We start from the raw sequence: 22,065 nt of genomic DNA, 5'->3' as shown, positions 1-22,065 counted from the left end.
TCCAGCTTCTCGTTGTTGATCGTAAAATTTAACTCAGAGCCACCAAAATTTTGAAAACTCTTATGCTTATGGAGGGAATTCAATAACAGTAACTGGAAGCATTGTGTACAACCGTAACCATTTAGAAACACTGACACCCCCCCCCCGCCTTTGAATCCCTGTTGTGTATTTAATTCCAAGCAAGACACTTCTCTGCAGTGAGGACGCTGAGCAACAACATGCTTGGGTGTCTTCACAGCATAGAGTCCCTAGAACTACTATTGCTCACAGGGTGCAGTGCTTTCAGACATCAGGGGTACATTAGTGCAGTCAGCAAGGGTGAAATGTGCAGACTGAAAAAACCCACCTCTGCATTCACACTCATGCACCAACGTAAGTTTCTCTAACCCTAAAAGCCTCAGAGCCTGCTGCTCCCCTGCAAACCTTCGTTTTCATGTTTACGCATTGTGGTTTTAATTGTTACCAATGTCTACAAAATGGAATGATCTTCATTTGCAATCAATCCAGAAGAACATTTAGGCCCTAAAAAACTGTTCCTACACATGGCGGGGGGTCCTTAGAACAGAAGAAAAACTAAATCGAACATTCAGTGAATGATCTTTTTATTGTTGTTGTTTTGTTTTCAGTCCAACACCACCGAGCTGTTATTTTTATTTATTTATTTTAATTGAAGTATAGTTGCTGTATGGTATTATATAAGTTACATGTATATAGTATAGTGTTTCACAATCTTTAAAGGTTATACTTCACTTATAGTTATTATAAAATACTGGCTATATTCCCTGGGTTGTACAGTATATCCTTGTAGCTTATTTTATACCTAATGGTCTGTACCTCTTAATCCCCTACCCCTATATTACCCCTCCCCCTCCCCTCTCCCCTCTGGTAACCATTAGGTTGTTCTCTGTATGTATGAATCTGCTTCTTTTTTGTTATATTAATTAGTTTGTTGTGATTTTTAGATTCCACGGATAAGTGCTATCATACAGTATTTGTCTTTCTCTGCCTGACTTATTTCACTAAGCATAATGCCCTCCAAGTCTGTCCATGGTGCTGCAAATGGCATTATTTCATTCTTTTTCATGGCTGAGTAATATTCCATGGTATATATGTACCACATCTTCTTTATCCATTCACCTGTTGATGGGCACTTAGGTTGCTTCCATTTCTTGGCTATTGTAAATAGTGCTGCTATGAACATAGGGGTATATGTATCTTTTCAAAATTGTGTTTTTGGTTTTTTTGGATATATACCCAGGATTGGAATGTTCTTTGACAAGGACAGTGAGTAATGTAAACAATTCAATAATTATAAATGAAGATCATGCCAAGACTTTTGAAATGAGGCCAAAGAAATCAGAGAAGAGAAACACATGTCTTTAGAAATTACATACAATTACAATTTTCAAATTACAGTTTTCAAAATAGGGGTCTCTAATAGCCAATTAAACCAATATTTATAATTCCTCAAATCTTAAGTTCATTAAGCCCTTTATAGAAACTCATGAAAATAAATGCCATTATTATAATGGTGAAGAGAATGACATGGCAACTTTAGAAAGTAATCACAAAGGAACTTTTATTGGTGCTGAATTATGTGTATTTGTTTCTTTAACTGATTAACCTTTCTAATAGATACATGTTGTTTTATGAAAATGAGTTATCCTAGCTTTCTTTGGAATTTGATAGAAAGTTTTCCACTTTACTACCTTGAAATATTTTTTGAGAAAAAGAATGCTATACTTTGAATAATTTAGAAGGTAACTAATGAATTAGATTATAGGCTTCCTTAAAATTTAATTGAGCACCTATTCTGATTGGCTTAAAGAGATTAATAAAGCCTTATATATATGTAAACAAGAAGCATTTAGATTTCTAGAAGAGACATTTTATTCCTTACACTTTAAGTGTTTTGGCTTTTTAACAAATGTGTATGCATATATATACACATACTGTGTTATTTCATTCTTTGTTTTCTGAGTGAACCTGTAAGTCACAAAGAAAAATGATTCAAATATTAGTTTGTTTAATGGCCTTGGCTAGTAGTATATAAGAAGCAACTGAAAATTGTAGTTCAATATTTTTCTCTTTTTAAAAATACTTAGTGTGAATTATTATAGAAGTAAAAGCTTACATAATATATTTACCCAGATACTTTTTTTAAAAATTAGTTATATGTAATGATTCTGTTTTATAAATTGTTATTGACCATATTTTGATCTTATCATAATCTCATTTAAGCAAGTCTTCAGTTTATTTTTTCTGAAAACCTAAATAATTTGAGTTATCTATATATTGGTATATCTTGGAAATACACTAATATCACAGTCAGTAAAAGTTACAATTATAAAATAATAGAAGTCCTTCCTAAAACTAAATTATTATAGGCCATAGCTATATAGTAAGGGATTTATTTATCTCCAAAGAAAAATAACATAATGTAAAAAAAATAAGCAGACTTATGTGAAAAGTGTTTAAAATGAGACTTTCCAATAACAAAAGTTAATTTCTTTATTCTTCATAAGAAGTAGGAAAGAGATGTTATTTTATTTTTCATTTCAACAAATTGAGTACAATTTTGAATCTATAAACTAAGTAACTACTAAGTGAGCTGAAAGAGACTCAACCTGATAATTTAAAAAGCAAATAAAATTAAACGAAGAAAACAGAAAAGAGGAAAAAAGAGACAGATAAATAGCATAAGGATATAACGTAGGAGCACAAACCCTACTGTGACCTGCCCAAGCGAGGGATCTAGGTTGCGCGCTCCCAAGGAGAATCTAATGCCTGGGGATCTGAGGTGGAGCTGAGGCAGTGATGCTGGCGCTGGGGAGCGGCTGCAAATACAGATTCTCATTAGCAGAGAGGTTTGACTGCACAGAGACCATCATAAGTCAATGGCTTGCAGACTCACCTCAAAACCCTATCAGTGAGTGGCACGTGAAAACAAGCTCAGGGCTCCCAGTGATTCTGCATTATGGCGACTTGTAGAGTTATTTCATTATCTATTACTATGTAATAATAATAGAAATAAAGTGAACAATAAATGTAATGCACTTGAATCATCCTGAAACCATCCCCCCTCACCAGTCCATGGAAAAATTGTCTTCCACAAAACCGGTCCCTGGTGCCAAAAAGGATGGGGACCACTGATCTAAAGGGAAGGAGGGATAGAAGACGGAAAAGAGTTTAGTACTCGCAACTCAGAAGAAGAAAAATACGTCATTAAAACAAAGACAAACCCTTGAAAGCAAAAAAAATGTGGCGAAACCAATCTAACATACCACTTATAACAATAAATATCCATGGGGTAGAATCACTTATTAAGAGAGACATTGTCAGACCAGCTTTTTGCTGTCTCTGCAAGATGCAGATCTATGAAGTATTCTGGATAATAGATTTAAGGAGAGAGTTATGTGTCTGGTGTGTAGCACATAAGATTTCCAGAAAGGAAGGTTGTCCATTTTTAGATGATACTTGAAAGGATTGAATGGAACTGCCCAGTGAGACTGGGTTTAAAGAAACCAGTTCTAGGAAAAAAATGAAAGTTTAAGATCTGGCAAAGGGGGCATCCTACAGTGGGGTCCAAGAAGGACTATCCAGAAATGTCAGATAAAATCCAAAATTGTGTTACCTTGCGAAATCCAGTGTTTTAGCATATGGAGTACATCACTCATATTTTAAGAGTATTAGGTCATCTGAAATAGCGCCTTTTTTTCTTGGAACCAAGGTAGTCTAACTCAGTCCTGAAGACCATCTTCTCTCTCTCTGTCAAGTTCTTGTAAATCATCAGCAGAGCAGTTCTGCCTGATACATGTCATATAATCCCCAGGATTTTCATGACTTAAGTTTTCTTTTTTTCCTTACATTTTTGAGGAATGGCCAGAGTTGGGAAATCATTTCAGCAGTACCTACCAACACCTGTTACATTTGCTTTTTTCCAAACTGATTCATTTCTTCTGAATGAGCTTTCTGGGTTCTCCCCTCAGAATACTTCATGTTCCAGATTTCTCTCTTCTTTGCATGCTCATCAGGGCTCATCTGTGAAATTTTGGATGGAACAAGGTTAGATGCCAAGTTTTCTTGCTCCATAGAGGTGACTAAGATTTGATGTGCTCACAAATATTTTGCAAACTCATGAGGGACATAAAACCTATAGGCAAATATATTGCAAACGACTTTAATGCTATTCATGTGTAAACCATAAGGCGTGTGACAGAGACGTGTATACGAAACACAATCCTCTAAATTTATGTTGCGATTATTTTTTTTAAGATAGTGTTAAATACCACTCTGGAGTTGCAGAACCAAAACGAATTCCTCAACACTTAAACATTTAAAATAGAACTCTCGGGCTTCCCTGGTGGCGCAGTGGTTGGGAGTCCACCTGCCAATGCAGGGGACACGGGTTCGTGCCCTGGTCCGGGAAGATCCCACATGCCACAGAGTGGCTGGGCCCGTGAGCCATGGCCGCTGAGCCTGAGCGTCCGGAGCCTGTGCTCCTCAACGGGAGAGGCCACAACAGTGAGAGGCCTGCGTACCGCAAAAAAAAAAAAAAAAAAAAAAAAAAAAAATAGAACTCTCTGACAATGACGCCAATTACGTGTATTCAAAATACACGTTTTGGAAGAATTCATGGAATTCATGTGTAAAAACTAAACAATGCGACTTCCCCGTTGTGGTCTAGGGTTTTTTACTGGTGTTGAATTTTAGAAAAGACATATGTACAAGGCAGTGAGATAAGCTCCGTGACATAAAATCAGCATGGCTGACATCTACAGAGAGAAAACAAAGTGAGAGGGAGGGAGTTGGGAGCATCCCTTGAATATCTGTGAAGCTCTAAAGAGAAAGATGTGATTACTTTTCTCACTGACAAACAAGTAGCAACGTTCATGCAGATAGGACTTGGCATCCTGAAATTCTCCTCTGTTTTGTATATTGGCATAAATTCCTTAAGGATATTAACTCATATTTGTTGGGAAATTGACTTTCATTATCTAATCAAACTTCAGTTCTTAAGATAGGAGTTTAATCCATCTTTCAAATGACGCATTAACTAGAAAATTAGAACGTTTTAAAAAATTATTTAATATTTGGTAATACAGTAGCCCTCATGTTAAAAGGTCACCTAAATAAAATTTGTAGTTCTTAAACTGCCAGGAATACACATTTTTTAATGAAAACGGATGGCTTTTAAGTTACTGTAATTTTTTCGTTTGGTTGCGTGGACACTTGAATCTAGGGAGAAAGGGTTCTAGACATACAGATGTTATAAGTTTGCGATACTAACGTTGCTCGTTATTTACACAAAAGCATCTACTGTCTCTGGGAAATTACTAAACTGACAGGTCATTGATCTGGACAAATGGTTATCATGGGTAAGAGGTGAAGAATCTCAGAATACCATGGGTCCTTTTCATTATATGCCTAATTAATTCCAGGGCTAATAGGAATTTCTGCCAGTGGCTGAGCAACTCTGTAAAGTTACGTGAATTAAAATAGCGATTCAGAGTGCAGAGTATGTCATTCATGACCCAGTCAGAAAAACAGGAGCTACACCAGCTAGCTGAAGAGGAGAATTACATGTTGGAAGCTGTTTGCCAATGTATTGAGAGAGCTGGAAGGCTGCGCTGGGGATGGAGAGAGCCTTTCCAGGCTTGAGCCGCCTGAGGGAGTCTGGGTACTGGACCTAAGTGTCAGGCGCTGGGACTGTGCAGGGGCCAGAGCTGCAGATGGCATAGCTTCTTTTTTTTTTCTTTTTATAAATTTATTTATTTTATTTATTTATTTTTGGCTGCGTTGGGTCTTCGTTGCGGGGAGTGGGCTTCTCATTGCGGTGGCTTCTCCTGTTGCAGAGCACGGGCTCTAGGCAAGTAGGCTTCAGCAGTTGTGTCATGCGGGCTCAGTAGTTGTGGCTCACTGGCTCTAGAGCACAGGCTCAGTAATTGTGGCTCACGGGCTCAGTTGCTCCGTGGCATGTGGGACCCTCCCGGACCAGGGATCGAACCCATGTCCCCTGCATTGGCAGGCGGACTCTGAACCACTGCGCCACCAGGGAAGCCCTGGCATAGCTTCTTGAAAAGCAGATGCAAAGCAGTATCTGGGTTCTCACCTCCTTTCTCCTTCCCGTGCCCTATCTCAGCCTCCTGTTGGTGACAATAAGATGCCAGCTGGCAGGAGAGCCTGGCGCCTGCAGACAGAGCAAGCTGAGGGTGAGGATGGCTCTGAGCAAAGGGGCAAATGACCAGCGTGTGTGCGTACATACACACTCACACTGATTACACGTTTTAAATTCTATCCAGCCTCAAAAAAGAAGGAACTTCTGCCATATGTGACAACATGAATGATGCTGGAAGACATGATGCCCAGTGAAATAAGCTGATAAGAGAAGCACACGTACCGCACGATCTCCTTTATACATGGACTCTAAAAGGGTCACCCACAGAAGCAGAGAGTCCAGTAGTGGTTGCCCATGTCTGGGGGCTGCGGGCATGAGGAGTGGTCGGTCAAAGGGTGCAAAGCTTCAGTTACGCTGGATGAATACGTCCCACAGATCTTGGGTACAGCACACACCTCTAGTTCACAAGATGGTGGTGTGCACATCAGCATTTCTTACAAATGTACATCTCATGGGGAGTGTTCTTACCACAAAACTAAACCAAAGGGACACAAGGAAACTTGGCGATGTGTTGGTTGTGTCTGTTACCTGGATGGTGGCGATAGTATCACAGGCGTCTATATACAAACTCATTGAATTGTACACATTACATGTGTGCAGTTCTTTGTATAGCAATGATACCTCAATAATGCTGTTACAAAGGGTTACATTTAGAAGGTGGTAGAATAAACGGCAATTGTTTCAGTGCAATTAGATTATGGGTCAAATCTTAATTTCGTTCTGTTGACTTTTAAAGATTGACTTGATTAGAATCTTTGGTGCTTGATACACCAACCTGATGAAAACAAACACAGATGGTAGAATGAATAACAAATTCTCAACTCACAGGTGCAAAGAGAAAAAAACCATGCTAAATATTTTAAAGTAGAAACACAAGAATTAAGCATTCCATTCGCGTTCAACTAAAGTGCAGTACCCAGATCTGGAGAACTGAGGTTTTTTCATCTGTTGAAAGATCAAGGGAGAGATGATGAAATCCCAAGCTTAGTCAATGAAGAGTTTCCAATACAGAAGTCCCATACACTTGAGATTATAAAGGGTTTCACTGTGTGGGGAGGGTGAATTGGAAATGTATCATCTCCCCAAAGATAGCAAAGTAAGTTGTTTATCTATAATCTCGGCCCCAAATAGTGGAGAAGATGATGTACCCTAGAAAACTCTGAATCACCAGGCAGTGCATGGTTAGCCAGAATAGATACTTGCACTGTGATTCTAGAACTTTGAGATATAAATTACTGTAAAGCGATCCCCCAGTTGGTGTGTTCCCCCATACCTGGCAGGTACAAACGCATGTCTTCTCTGGTAGAATCTCCATTCATGACTGACATCGACACAATCCCACAAAAACAATTGCAAGACAGATGGTTGACACACTTGCCCAAAGTCATAAAGCACTTGCAGAGAAGAAAGCACCATGAACAAGAGCCTGTAGGCACAGGGGTCCAGTGCACAAGCCTCCAGGGATTGGAATTATCTTACACCGGTTTTTGAAATACCTGTACTGTGCAAAGACAAGAATCGCATTGATTTTTGGATTCACTCCTCATCTCCCCATGTGATTAATCAGTACTTAATCCCTGTTTCCTTACCATAGTTTTTATTACTAGAACCTTTTATGACACCTGGCACACAGTAGGGCAACTTCTGATCTCGTTCCTCCTCAGAAGGTAGTTTTCTGTTCTTGGCCTGTTAGTCTTCTATAGAAGCTTCAGGAGCCACCTCAACTAGTAAAGGAAGAAACATGTAGATTTGGGCATTTTTAATAACACAAAGACATGTACACAGTGTCTAGGAAGGAGCCAGTGTTCACTGTCTGAGACACATTTCCCTTTGAGCTTCACAAAGAAAACAGTGGGGAATTTGATTGCACCCATGTGGAGCTTATAAAGATGTTAATGACAGAGGGTCTTCTTATACATGCCAATTGTGTATTTATTGGCATATTTAATTTTTTCAATATTGTACAGTACAATGTCTTATTTTTCTTAAGTTATTTTGTCATGTGTTAGCTATGTATTATACACATATATAAAATATATATGCATATGTTCATATATACACATGCACATACGGGTATACCCACACATATACACTGTGTGTGAAGTTATGTATATTGATTCATAAGTATATATCATATATAAGGTCTATATTTGATACTAAAGTATGTCCTTTGAAAAATTAATACAAACTGTCTTTTTAAAATTACATATTGTAATTCTTTGTTGCTACTATAGAAGCTCTTTATTTTGTAAGATTCATTGCTTCTAACGGAATAAAAACTGTGTTGGCAAATAAAAACCTACCTCCAAAATCCCTGGAAAATTGACGAGAAATCAGGGGGCAGGGAAGTTGGCCATAGGCGTCTAAAAAAATACTTTGCCCTGATGTGGGCAATGAATACAAAATGAAATGCTTGGTCACAGTGTTGCCAGGAAATTAATAGTTGGATTGTAGTCATTTAAGTGGAAAAGGAAAAGTGAAGACAGAATTGAGTTCTGTGAAAAAGCATGAAGGTTGAGCTTGGAAGCCATCCAGAAATATTTTGCTTTCCCAGTAAACTTGTATTACATTCTAAGTTCATCTTTAGCTGGGCCACACGTGATTGAATACAATGCCACCAAAAACTAAGTTCATTTTTTATTCCCACTTAATTCAGTAATTTAGATTAGCAGAGTTAAAACTGTGTTATTCTGAGGACTGTTTTTATTAATGTCCTAAAGATCACTTAATTGGCTTATTTCTTGTCGTGAGTACATAACCGACAAATAGAAACCATGACATTACAGTGCGGTGGAAAAAGTGAATCTTTGGTTGGGAATGAAAATAAAAATATAAGCATTTTAATTTCACGGATATTAGTTCTGTAAGGGCAAATACTCCTGTGCAGCATGTGGAATCCACATTCTGAGTAGCTAATTTGGAAAATCACTTAGTCCTGTATTTCATGGAAAAAGATATATATATTCATATATATATGAATATATAGATATGAAACAGTTGGCCATTCGCTGTCATTCTGTTTGTGTAGAATTTAGCTGAGACTCTATCTATTTCTAAGGAAGAAGTATTTTGTTTTATTCTTACCTTTCCTAAATCATCTATAGGAGCTTTCTTTTTTTTTTTTTTTTTTTTTGCGGTACGCGGGCCTCTCCCATTGTGGAGCACAGGCTCTGGACGCTCAGGCTCAGTGGTCATGGCTCACCAGGGAAGCCCAGAGCTTTCTCTTTAGTTCAATAGTTAGGTTCCTAATTCTTGACTTGGAAATATTTTCTTTTTAAAAACATACAGTGATATACACATTTTGAAATAATTTTATGTTATTAATATCCTGATGCTGACATCCTTCATTTCTTCAACTGACCTTGAAACATCTAAACACTTGTCGTATTTTGGCTAATTTGCACTGGAACTGTGTCTCAGGCTGAAAACTATGTTTTTTCTTTCCATCCTTCCTAGGTGATGGGTTAAAAGATATATAACCAGAAATATTTTCTAATAAAGGTAACATTGACAACTTATTACCATAAGCTATTTTTTAAATTAATTAATTAATTTATTTATTTATGGCTGCGTTGGGTCTTCGTTGCTGCGTGGGCTTTCTCTAATTGCGGCGAGCGGGGGCTACTCTTCATTGCAGTGCGTGGGCTTCTCGTTGCAGTGGCTTCTCTTGTTTCAGAGCATGGGCTCTAGGCGCGCGAACTTCAGTACTTATGGCGCGTGGGCTCAGTAGCTGTGGCTCGTGGGCTCTAGAGCACAGGCTCAGTAGTTGTGGCGCACGGGCTTAGTTGCTCTGCAGCATGTGGGATCTTTCCATCCCAGGGCTCGAACCCATGTCCCCTGCATTGGCAGGTGGATTCTTAACCACTGCACCACCAGGGAAGTCCCACCATAAACTATTTTACATTAAGAGTATAGGATTTCGATAGTAAACACGAAACTTTATTTTTTCTGTAATGTTTTCACTTAATAGTTATTCAAACTGATTAACTTAATGTAATTTACCAAATTATTATTTGTGTTTTTAAATTTTAAGAGTACATTCTCCTATGTTACCTGACTTCTTCAACACGACTGTCTCTGAGAAACATTTTCTCCCAGAAACCAATAAGATAAGAGCATCCTTAGATTTGTAAAAACCTGTCAATTCTAAAGCAAGAAAAGAGAAGAAGAAATGCTGTCATTGATAAATAACGTTCCCTTATATTCTGTCAATGTTTCCTTCAAAATCTTACCTGGAATCTTTCTAAGTTCTTAGGTGTGCCTGCAGAGCGTTAGAACTGCCTAATGGTTTGGCAATTAATTAGCGTTTCTTGTATAAGCTTGAGATTTCCGCCTTTGCCGTGATGTATGACCTTTCCACAAAGAGGCAATTCTTACTCCTGTTGATTTAATTACAGAGATGAACTTTAATTGCTGAAGGGTATTTCTCCAGCCACGGGGTGCAAACATAGTTCCCTCTCTTATCCTTTATAATAAAAGGTCCTCTTAAGCGTCAAGCCTGGCAGAATGCACTTGAGTTCCTGCTGTTCTCCCTGATACTGTGCTAGAACTTTCTCCTCCTTTCCCTCCTTCTTCTTTCTTCCTACTATGGCTTTAGTTGTTATTTTATTTAGAATGACATGCTTGTTAGATTTAGACTTACCACTTTAGGTTTTGTAGAGCTATTTAAATCTATTTGAAAAGATGAAAACCATAACAGGCAGTGGACTTGTGTTTTTTTCTTTAATTATAATTTGTATATTTTATTGCCTCTAATGTAATCATTAATTTTAATGACCAAACCTATTTTACAAACAACTGAACAACTAAACCATGAGACAATCTCTTTTATCACATATTATTTGAGGTCTGCAAGACCTTTTTTCAACTTAATTAAATATGTAGTTACCATATAAGACTCTTGCATATACTTTAAAAAGGCAATATAAGCAAATTAAGTTGGTTAAGGTTTTCCTAAACCTCTGACCTTCAAAGGACCAATTTCTGAAAATCTTTTTAACTGATGGGCTTCATGTCCATACTTTTAAACAGTGTCATCCTGAATGCCATCTAGACCACTGTGATAAAGCATTTCTTTCTTCCTTTTTTTTTTTAACATCTTTTTTGGAGTATAATTGCTTTACAATGGTGTGTTAGTTTCTGCTGTATAACAAAGTGAATCAGCTGTACATATACATATATCCCCATATCCCCTCCCTCTTGCATCTCCCTCCCACCCTCCCTATCCCACCCCTCTAGGTGGTCACAAAGCACCGAGCTGATCTCCCTCTGCTATGTGGCTGCTTCCCACTAGCTATCTATCTATTTTACATTTGGTAATGTATATATGTCCATGCCACTCTCTCACTTCGTCCCAGCTTACCCTTCCACCTCTCCGAGTCCTCACAGGCAGTGGACTTTGATCTATGTAATATGAAATGCAAAATGTACTTCAGTGTTTTTGCCCTTTTGATTAACACTTGCTTTGTCTCTTGGAGCCAATTAAGCTATTTTTGTGTCATTTAAATTATCTTCCTATCAAAGAGAAAACACATCTAGAAAAAAGAGGGCAGATAATGGCTATCCTGAAAGATAAATCAGAAATAGTCAGCTTTCAACAAATCAGTCCTTTAATACTGTTGATCTTACTGGTGGCCTTTGGACATTTTGAATACATATAGTTGAGTCACTGTGACTTCAGAATGAGTGTAGGTATTTAAAATGCATGTGTTTACAGTTGGAGCATCATAACCAATGTTCTAGCATGAGATTCACAGCCCTCACTCATGTGTAGTGATAATATAAGAGACCACAGAATTTACAGAACAGCAATAGTTATTATTATTATTATTTTGGGCCATGCTGCACGGCATGTGGGATCTTAGTTCCCCGACTAGGGATCGCATCCACAACCCCTGCAGTGTAAGCACAGAGCCTTAACCACTGGACCGCCAGGGAAGTCTCAGAACAGCAATATTGTTTTGAATGTCACCCTCAGGGACTAAGGAATGCCTCTACCCTGAACTTGGACGTCACCCTCTTCAGTCTGCCAACCTCACTCTTGAGGACATTTGACTTCAACGAAACGAAGCATTCTATCCAGTGTAGAAAGAAGGGGATAAGGAAATACCGTGCCTCCCATCCAGGGGCAGCCGGCTCTTCTCTCTTGATTTTGGAAATGTGTTTCATTCTAAATCCTCATTATATGAAAGTCAGATAAGAGCTTGGTTCCATGTTCCTGGGAGTTTCTCTTTTCAGGTCTGTTCTGTACAATCATGGCACTTCTGCACGCTGTTTAGTCAATTGGGGGATTATTTGTGTGTGTGTGTGTGTGTGTGTGTGTGTGTGTGAAAGAGAGAGGTTGCAGAGGAGGGAAGGTAGACCAAGCCTTAATAGTCTGTTGAATTTATTGCCCAAATCATGTATTTTCACATTCAACAGAACTTCACCATTATTCACGTCACCACTTGAGACATCATCTGTGTGTGAAGGATTCTTGGCAATACACTCAGAAAATACAGAGAAGAGAGGAGTTGAAAGATCCTGCATACATTTGACTCTTAGATGCAAAAGTGCTCGGTTGTCTGTATGTCAAAGCTGTAGAGAGATTTTTGCAAAGACAATATTTCTAAAAATGGGGAGTCGTTGCTAGGCAGGCCCTGTTCGAGACGGGCAGGAACCAAGTAATACATATTCGGACAAAGCTTTCCAATAATAAGCTGAAGTGTAGACTCGATATGCTTACCTCTTGGTGCTCAGGCTGTTGGATAACTTTATAAGTAGAGTAAGATTTTAATTATAAATCATGGGGGAGATGTTACCCCAAACTGGCATATTGGACCCAAGATATGATGGATATCTGTAAGGGACAGAGAAAGGATTCACAAGAGGTGGATTGGAGCATAGGGGTAGACACACATTAAGTTCAAGATTCAGGGTAAGTCTCCTGCTGTTTATTTCATTCCTTAGCCCTTAAGAAGTTTACCAAGAAAATATCAGGTACTTGAGCTAAAGACACATTAATGAGCTCTTGTAGTGAAGAATAATTTCATAACATAATTACATCTTCCGTACTCAATTTCATTGTCTAATATGTGCCTTCTTTCTTTTTGTAAAGTCAGTTTTAGATTATGTTTAACCTGTACTCTGCTGCTTGGAAATAATGAAAAGCGAGGTTCCCAGGGAGAATTTCCTTGAGTCAGCTGCCCAGTTTACAAATCACATCCAGCCATATGCAAAAAGAACACAACATCATGACTAAGTGCCTTGTGTCCAGAAACGTCAGGTGGGTTTAACACATGAAAATGAATCCATCCATGTTTGTGTCTGTAATTCCGTTACCAGAATGAAGATGAGAAACCATATAATCAACTTAGGAGATGCAGAAAACGTATTGGAAAAAAAAAAAACTCAACAAAACTCACCAGGAGAATGAATAAGCAAATTGCAGTGTATTCATACCATGGGATATTATGCACTGGGAAAAAAAAGAAAAGAAAAATCAAATACTGATGTGTGAATAGTATGGGTGGCTCTTATTGACATTAGGTTGACTGAAAGAAATCAGATACAGATCAGTGCACATTTGTGTGTTGAACTTAGGTTTGTATGAAGTTCAACACCAAGCAGAAAAAACAAACCGTGGTAATACAGCACAGAGCCATGGCCTTCAATCCTGGAAGGAACGTGGGAGAATTTTTTCTAGTGATAAAAATACTCTCCATCTTAAGGTGGCCAATTCATGGAATTATCAAAATATCTAAGCACGTTTCCCATCTGTGCATTTCACAGTGTGCATTTTTTTTTTTTTTCGGTACGCGGGCCTCCCACTGTTGTGGCCTCTCCCATTGCGGAGCACAGGCTCCGGACGCGCAGGCTCAGCGGCCATGGCTCACGGGCCCAGCTGCTTCGCGGCATGTGGGATCTTCCCGGACCGGGGCACGAACCTGCGTCCCCTGCATCGGCAGGCGGACTCTCAACCACTGCGCCACTAGGGAAGCCCCACAGTGTGCAATTTGTATCTCAATAAATTGTGACACAAGCAAATGCAACTCACAATTATGGGCACAGTAGACATTAGGGGTATAAATGGAAGGAAAACCAGTAGCTATATCCCGAAGCTGCGCTCCTTAAGCAAAGCTCTTTGACATCCTATCTTTGTGCCTGTAAACTATCAACGCCCACACAGGGTGCTTCATCAATGCCAGTGGGAACCATTTAATTAGTTGGCCCTGTCGGATACACATCCTTTAGCAAATGAATCCCCTGTGGGACCAAAAGTTCTGTGCACTGGAGTTAGTTGTCACACAGACTTCTCATGCATCATGAGAAGCAGTATTGGAAAGGCCCAGGAGGACTCAGGATACTATCCTACTTCATGGTGACAACTCCCAGTTGATGGGGAAGGTCACCTCTTCTGAATAAAGCTGTGACATTGGAATGACGCCACCAAGCCCAACCTTCTGGGTGTCTTTTCTCCCTGCGTTGCCACAATCAAGTATTCACAGCTCCCTTGTTCGAATAGTCATTCCCACATCAGCATATAAAAAAGACTGGCAGAGATGAGACAGTTCCTCTCATGGATGTTTGGCTGTCCATTTGAGTGAATGCTTCGATGTATAATCTCCACTACAGAATATAATAATATGCTCAAAAATGTCATTTATGCTGCCACTTGGATGGACAGGGAAAATGACATTTATTTAGTCTGGAATCATCTGTGCTTTCTTCAAATCCCAACCTGCTAGTTAATAGAAAAAAAAAATCTACCTCTTTGACACAGTTTAACATCTTAGTTCCACTATATAATTTGAATAGTTTTTCTTATTATTAGCTAGAATGTCTTGGAGAGAAATCTCAAGACTCTCAGCCTTCTAGCCTCTGCTTCTCCCCCAAAGATGTGGAGGGAGGGACATCTTTGGAATCCTGGATGCAGGGGAGAGAGGGTCCGCTGGGCGCCATGTTGGGCCCTTCTGGTCATTGGCATTACCCTTCGTCCATCTGGGAATGACTTGCTCTGCTACCCTCCTTAATTTGTGATTCTAGCTGGTGCTGTTTATTGTCTTTTCTGTCTGGTGCACCTTGGCCATGGGTACCATTATGGTGGCCAACTCCAAGGGTCTCTCTTCCATTCATCTGATCTAGCAGCCCTCCTTTGCCTCTGTTCTGGAGTCCCGTGACCCTGCTTGGTCCTAGTGTGCTGGAAGATTCCTGGGCACCCCAGATGTTACAGGAGATAGCCTGAGGGCAGGGCTGCCTGTCTGTTGAGGACTTTCTTCTTTCAGCCAGGAGTGCCTGGTTGAAATCTATAGCTTTCCCCTGTTTGCTCATCTCTCCACACCCTGCTGTAGAGTTAGAACACAGATGCTTGTTTTCCAGTTCACACGCAAGTTCTTCAGAACGGCTGGGTCTTCCTCAAAAGGATGGTGTGTGATCATTAAGGGATGATGAGACCACAGTCAGAAGGAAACCTTTCCCACCCTTCAGTTTCCCTCCAGGACTCATATCAATAAGCCCCTTCCAGGCAACTTGTATTTAGCTGAATAGGTACGGATGGCCCTGATTTACGTAACAAGGGAAGGAAAGGAAGAAAGGAGGGTGTTGATGGGGTTCACGTTAGTTTAGGACTATTTGGAAATATATATAAATAAGCCCAACTGATAAAAATGAGTGTTACTCCTATTGCCCTGTGGAGTCTACTTTTTCTACATTGCTTAAAGAGTCTGGGTTGTTTATGAAATGCAGAAAGGTGGATACAATATATTGCATCTGAGCATTCACTAAGCTCTGTCGTGAATTTTGCTTAATTTTTGACTTTCTGTGAGCCTTGACTGGGTTACACGCAGCTACCATCGTCCTGGGTAAAGGACATGTGTTAGAAAACCTCTTAAGTTCTGTTCGAGTCCCTAAGGTTTTAACTCATCTCAACGTTTCATCTCCTCTAAGAATAATGAGTGGGGGGAAATGAGTATTATTTAGGGACTGCCATTGATTTCAAGTAAAGTTGAGGTTAGTTTACCTTTTTCTTTTTCTTTTGATTTTAGGCACATATTTTGCAACCACGATTTAATTTATTTTTGTTTTTCATATATTTTCCATAACATCTTAATGGAAAAACCCAAATGAGCTTTTTTGGCCAACCCAATAAAATGGGCACCTAAAAAGGTGGTTGTCTTATTTTTTTTGTATTTTGACTGTTATGCTCTACCTGAACACACACATTCATAGTAATGTATTTTGAGACTTTTTTTTTAATGTCTTTTACTTACTTATTTTTGGCTGTGCTGGGTCTCTGTTGCTGCATGCAGGCTTTCTCTAGTTGCGGTGAGCGGGGGCTACTCTTCATTTTGGTGCACGGGCTTCTCATTGCGGTGGCTTCTCTTGTTGCAGAGCACGGGCTCTAGGCGCGTGGGCTTCAGTAGTTGTGGCTCGTGGGCTTCAGTAGTTGTGGCACACGAGCTCAGTAGTTGTGGCTCGCTGGCTCTAGAGCACAGGCTCAGTAGTTGTGGTGCATGGGCTTAGTTGCTCCGTGGCATGTGGGATCTTCCTGGACCAGGGCTCAAACCCGTGTCCCCAGCATTGGCAGGTGGATCCTTAACCACTGCGCCACCAGGGAAGTCTGAGACATTTCTGAAAAATATTTGTTTTCTGTTTTTTACAATCATAACCTGTTGACAGGCTTTCAGTTTTGGAAGCAGATCTTAAAGTTTTTGTGAACAGAATACAGATGAATTTTCAGGGATTCCCAAGGACATACCTTGCTAGTGTATATTTTTTCTTTAAGGGGGAAAAAAGAAAAAGACAAAACAAGTCAGCATTAATCAGACTACATTTTCAGAACTTTGACTAGTTCCAATATACATGTCTCTTTTATTTTTCTTTTAAAATGTAATCAAAAAATGATCTCTATTAAAATATGTTAATTTGATTTTGGTTAACTTTTAGAATAAATTTTCTTTTCCTTGCTTTGCTTGACATATATTATTGACCTTGATGAAGCCTAAACTAGAAAGTTATTTTCAAAGATCAAAACATGAAATAATTTTTTAAAACCTGTATTTTTAGATTAGAAATTGTGACTTCAAATAAGATAACAAGAATATTTCAATCAAAATTATAACTTAACTAAATATTGGTGAAGATCAGTAGTTTTGCTCCAAGTAGAGATATTTATTCTATTTAGGAAAAATATTTTTGTTAGAATATTACAAAAAGAAATAGATTACTGTGTTCTTAATTACATTGATATTTACCCTATATATTCCAAGTTTTCCACAGTAACAGTATCATTTAATTAATCAGAAAAGAAATACAGCTTGTATGCTTCTTTGTTTTGAGAAAATGATAAAACTGTTACATATATTCATATGTATACAAATATATGTACACACAGGTATTTTTTAATAATTTGGCTTCATCTATCTGTAAGTAGAAGTGGCAACATTTATAGCATTGTAATTATAAAGTGATTATTACATCTTTCCTTTATTACATGCTTATATGAAATTATTCTTAGCAATTTTTGCAGTTGCTATGGAATTCTGTTTGTTATAAAGAATATGTGTCCATATCCCTTTAAAGGAAAGACACAAGTCCATAGAAAAATAGCCATTCCTTTACATCAATTTCTTTTTTAAAAAATTATTTATTTATTTATTTATTTATTTTGGCTGCATTGTGTCTTCATTGCTGTGTGCAGGCTTTCTCTAATTGCGGAGAGTGGGGGCTACTCTTTGTTGCAGTGCACAGGCTTCTCATTGCGGTGGCTTCTCTTGTTGTGGAGCACGGGCTCTAGGCATGCGGGCTTCAGTAGTTGTGGCACGTGGGCTCAGTAGTTGTGGCTCACAGGCTCTAAAGCACAGGGTCAGTAGTTGTGGTGCAAGGGCTTAGTTGCTCCACAGCACGTGGGATTTTCCTGGACCAGGGCTCGAACCCGTGTCCCCTGCATTGGCAGGCAGATTCTTAACCACTACGCCACCAGGGAAGTCCCCTAAATTTTTTAATAGATTAAAAAAAATAGTAATTCTACACAAATTGTCTCATAAGCTGAAAGAAAAAGGAGCATTTAAAATCTCATTCTGTAAGGCTAAACATACCCTAATACCAAAAACAGACCAACGTAGTATAATTAGGGTAAAAAAAAAACCTACAGAAAAATATCTCTCCTAATCATAATTGCAAAATTCTTTAAAAAATATTGTCCAAATGAACCCATACTGTATATATGCAAACACTGTGTATTATATGTATGTAGTACTATATGTTTGTAACATAATACTTCAGCACGATGAAGGGTATCTAAGGACCTGAAGTTAGGATCGTATTTCATTGTAAAGACTAAATTTTCCCTGATACGGTAGGGCCATAAAGTTGTTTTTTTTGTTTTTTTTTAGTGTTTCTTTATTTTGCTTTTAACATCTGCAGTAATTGTAGTGATAGGTGCCATTCTGTTTCTCAGATCAGCGTAGTGAGTCTTCTGTCGTAATTACTGTTGCCAGAAGTTTACCAATTTTACTGTTATTTTCAGAGAACCAGCTTTTGGTTTCATTTGTTTTGTGTATTGTTTCTGTTTTCTATTTCATTGACTTCCACTTTGATCTTTATTATTTTTCCCCTGCTTACGTTGTTCCTTTATTTCATCTTTTCATGTTGGAAGCTGAGGGCACTGATTTGAGATTTTTCTTCTTTTCAAATCCAGGAATTTGGTGCTTCCCTCTAGTAACTCCTGTCTGTGCATCTCACGCGTTTGTGTATGGTGTGCTTTTAAAGGCACTCAGTTCAAAACAAATATCTATTTCCGTTTTGATTTTTTTCTTTGACTCATAGGAGTGTGTTATTCATTTTCAAGTGGTTTGGGATTTTCCAGATGGCTTTCTGTTCATGGTTTCAAAATTGATTCTACTGTTCCGAGAATGTCCTATTTATGACTTAAATACTTTGGGCCCAGGATACAGTCAACGTTGGCAAATGCTGAGTTCCCCAGAATAAACTGTACATCCTGCTCTTGTTGGGTGACTCTTCTCTAAAGGTAGATTAGGTCTGGGCCTCCCTGGTGGCGCAGTGGTTGAGAGTCCGCCTGCCGATGCAGGGGATACGGGTTCGTGCCCCGGTCTGGGAGGATCCCATATGCCGCGGAGCGGCTGGGCCCGTGAGCCATGGCCGCTGAGCCTGTGCGTCCGGAGCCTGTGCTCCGCAACGGGAGAGGCCACAACAGTGAGAGGCCCGCGTACAGCAAAAAAAAAAAAAAAAAAAAAAAAGGTAGATTAGGTCTATTTGGTGGAGTCTGTGCTTTCTGCCCTTTTGTTTGTCCACTGTGTTTATGGATTTGTCTACCTCTCCCTGTAGTTCTTTAAGCTTTTCCTTCAAGTATTGTAAAGCCCTCTAATTAAGTGTATACATTTTGAGGATTGTTATACGCTATTGAGGAAAGGACCTGTATGTCATTACGAAATGACCTTCTTTATTCAGGATAATTTTCTTTGGCATACAACTTACTTTAATATTGATTTATCCATTATATATTTCTTTTGTTAACAGGATCAGGGCTTATGTATTTCCTTCGACTTTTAACCTATTAATGCTTTCATACTTCACATGGGTTTCTTTAGGAAGTATGTAATTGAATCTTAATTTTTTATGCAATATGACAATATCTGCCCTTTAGTTGGAAGCCTTGAGCTTATACACATTCAGTGTGGTCATTTATAGGGTTGAATGTAAACCTTCCTTCTTGAAGCGATGTGCACCACTTACATGTACTAGAAAAGATCACACACACTATCACGGCATTTCTGTCCTTCCGGCCTTCGCTTATTGTTACCGTAAATTTTGCTTCTGCACGTTATAAATACCACAATGCATTGCTGTTATCATTGCTTTTAAACGTTCTAAGAAAGAATCTTTATTTCTACACAGTTGTCACTGTCACTGCTCTCTCTTCCTTTGTAGAGACTGAAATTCCATAGTCTGTCGTCTCCCTTGACTTGAGCAATGTCTTCAGGTTTTCTTCTCTAACTTAAAGTCCGATGCTGATGATTGTCGTCAGCTTTTGTTAAGTCTGATAAAGCCTTTAGTTCACCCTCCCTTCTTCTATTTCAACTATAGTATTTTTCATTTCTGTAATTTACATCTGGTTCTTTTAAAATACCTTCTGATTTTTGCTTAGATTATATATATATATATATTTTTTTTTAATTTGTTGGTAGAATATAATTGCTTGCTGAAGACTTTTTATGTTTGGTGCTTTAAAATTCTTGTCTGATGATTCCCTCTCAGTGTTGGTGTCTGATGATCGTCTTTCTCTCCTTCCAGCTGTGGTTTCCAGGTTATTGCTGTAGCAAGCGACTGTTACATTGCCTCCTGGACATTTTGGTGTCGTGGTAGAAGATTTAAATGGGATTCAGAGGCTCCTGTTTTCACAGGTAATCATTGCTGCTTACACCTTAGCGTACAGATCCTGGCTTACTTTCCTGATCTGTAAATCTGGCCTTTGTTTGTGCTGCTACCCAATGGTTTCCCTGAAAAACTCTGGATAGTATGTCACACCGTCACCTGGTTCCCCATCATGCTTTATTTAAAACCAATACCAGTGTCCTGCTTGTAACACGTTTAAACCAGAAAAGTAAAAGTCCTCCTTCTATCTCAGCTTCATAATCTGCTCTCATCTCTTCCCACTGTACCTGTTGCCCTGCAACTTACTTTCCCCTTAACACAGTACCTTGGAGGACATTTCCCATCTGCACCTGTATGTTTCTGCGCGTTGTCTAAGCAGCAGGCATAGGCCAGGCAGCTCTTTGACCATCCATGACACTTCAGCACTTGGGGTGGCGGGGGGGGGCATCCCCTCATGTTTGTAACTGAAACTCTGCGATGATTTTCTACTTTACAGCTCATTCTCAGCATAAGAAATTGAAGTGTGTGTAGAGATAGATTTACACATGTGGCCCACTTGGCCACTGGCCTTAAGACGCTACCCATTGTGTGAAGAGATGTCGTAACTAATAGTAGAAGAACTATCACACCTGATCATACAAAATGCGGCTGCATTGGTCAAAGCTCGACTTAGAGCACTGCATAACTGAGTAGGGAGCACTTCACTCGCCCCAGTGATCGATCCCTCCCTCCCTCCCTCCCCCCCCCCTCTCTCTGTTTTCATGAACTTCCCGAGCTTCACCTTAGTTCTTCCACTGTGTTCCCTCTTGCAGACACCCCCTACCCACTCTCTTAGGTTGCTTCCATGTCCTGGCTATTGTAAATAGAGCTGCAATGAACATTGTGGTATATGACTCTTTTTGAATTATGGTTTTCTCAGGGTATATGCCCAGTAGTGGGATTGCTGGGTCATATGGTAGTTCTATTTGTAGTTTTTTAAGGAACCTCCATACTGTTCTCCACAGTGGCTGTACCAATTTACATTCCCGCCAACAGTGCAAGAGGGTTCCCTTTTCTCCACACCCTCTCCAGCATTTATTGTTTCTAGATTTTTTGATGATGGCCATTCTGACTGGTGTGAGATGATATCTCATTGTAGTTTTGATTTGCATTTCTCTAAAGATTAATGATGTTGAGCATCCTTTCATGTGTTTGCTGGCAATCTGTGTATCTTCTTTGGAGAAATGTCTATTTAGATCTTCTGCCCATTTTTGGATTGGGTTGTTTGTTTTTTTGTTATTGAGCTGCATGAGCTGCTTGTAAATCTTGGAGATTAATCCTTTGTCAGTTGCTTCATTTGCAAATATTTTCTCCCATTCTGAGGGTTGTCTTTTGGTCTTTTTTATGGTTTCCTTTGCTGTGCAAAAGCTTTGAAGTTTCATTAGGTCCCATTTGTTTTTTTTTGTTATTTCCATTTCTCTAGGAGGTGGGTCAAAAAAGAACTATACTTTTTGAATGAAAACTTTGGAGAAAACATC

At 39.1% G+C, this 22,065-nt stretch overlaps 1 long non-coding RNA gene across 1 annotated transcript; it reads right to left on the bottom strand.

Annotated features, from left to right (window-relative positions):
• Window positions 1–6,106: 6,106 nt before the first annotated feature.
• LOC309797176 lies at window positions 6,107–13,620 on the bottom strand. The gene is made up of 3 exons (XR_014292557.1): window positions 12,903–13,620; window positions 7,768–7,902; window positions 6,107–7,679 (listed from the first exon to the last, which is right to left on the bottom strand). It is a non-coding gene; the product is annotated as an uncharacterized lncRNA (long non-coding RNA).
• Window positions 13,621–22,065: the final 8,445 nt, after the last annotated feature.

The sequence above is a fragment of the Mesoplodon mirus genome (genome assembly GCF_964341445.2).
Source record: "Mesoplodon mirus genome assembly, chromosome: X".
Lineage (NCBI taxonomy): Eukaryota > Metazoa > Chordata > Mammalia > Artiodactyla > Ziphiidae > Mesoplodon > Mesoplodon mirus.
Note: the sequence above shows the minus strand (reverse complement) of the source record. Positions and strands in the feature narration are given on the sequence as shown.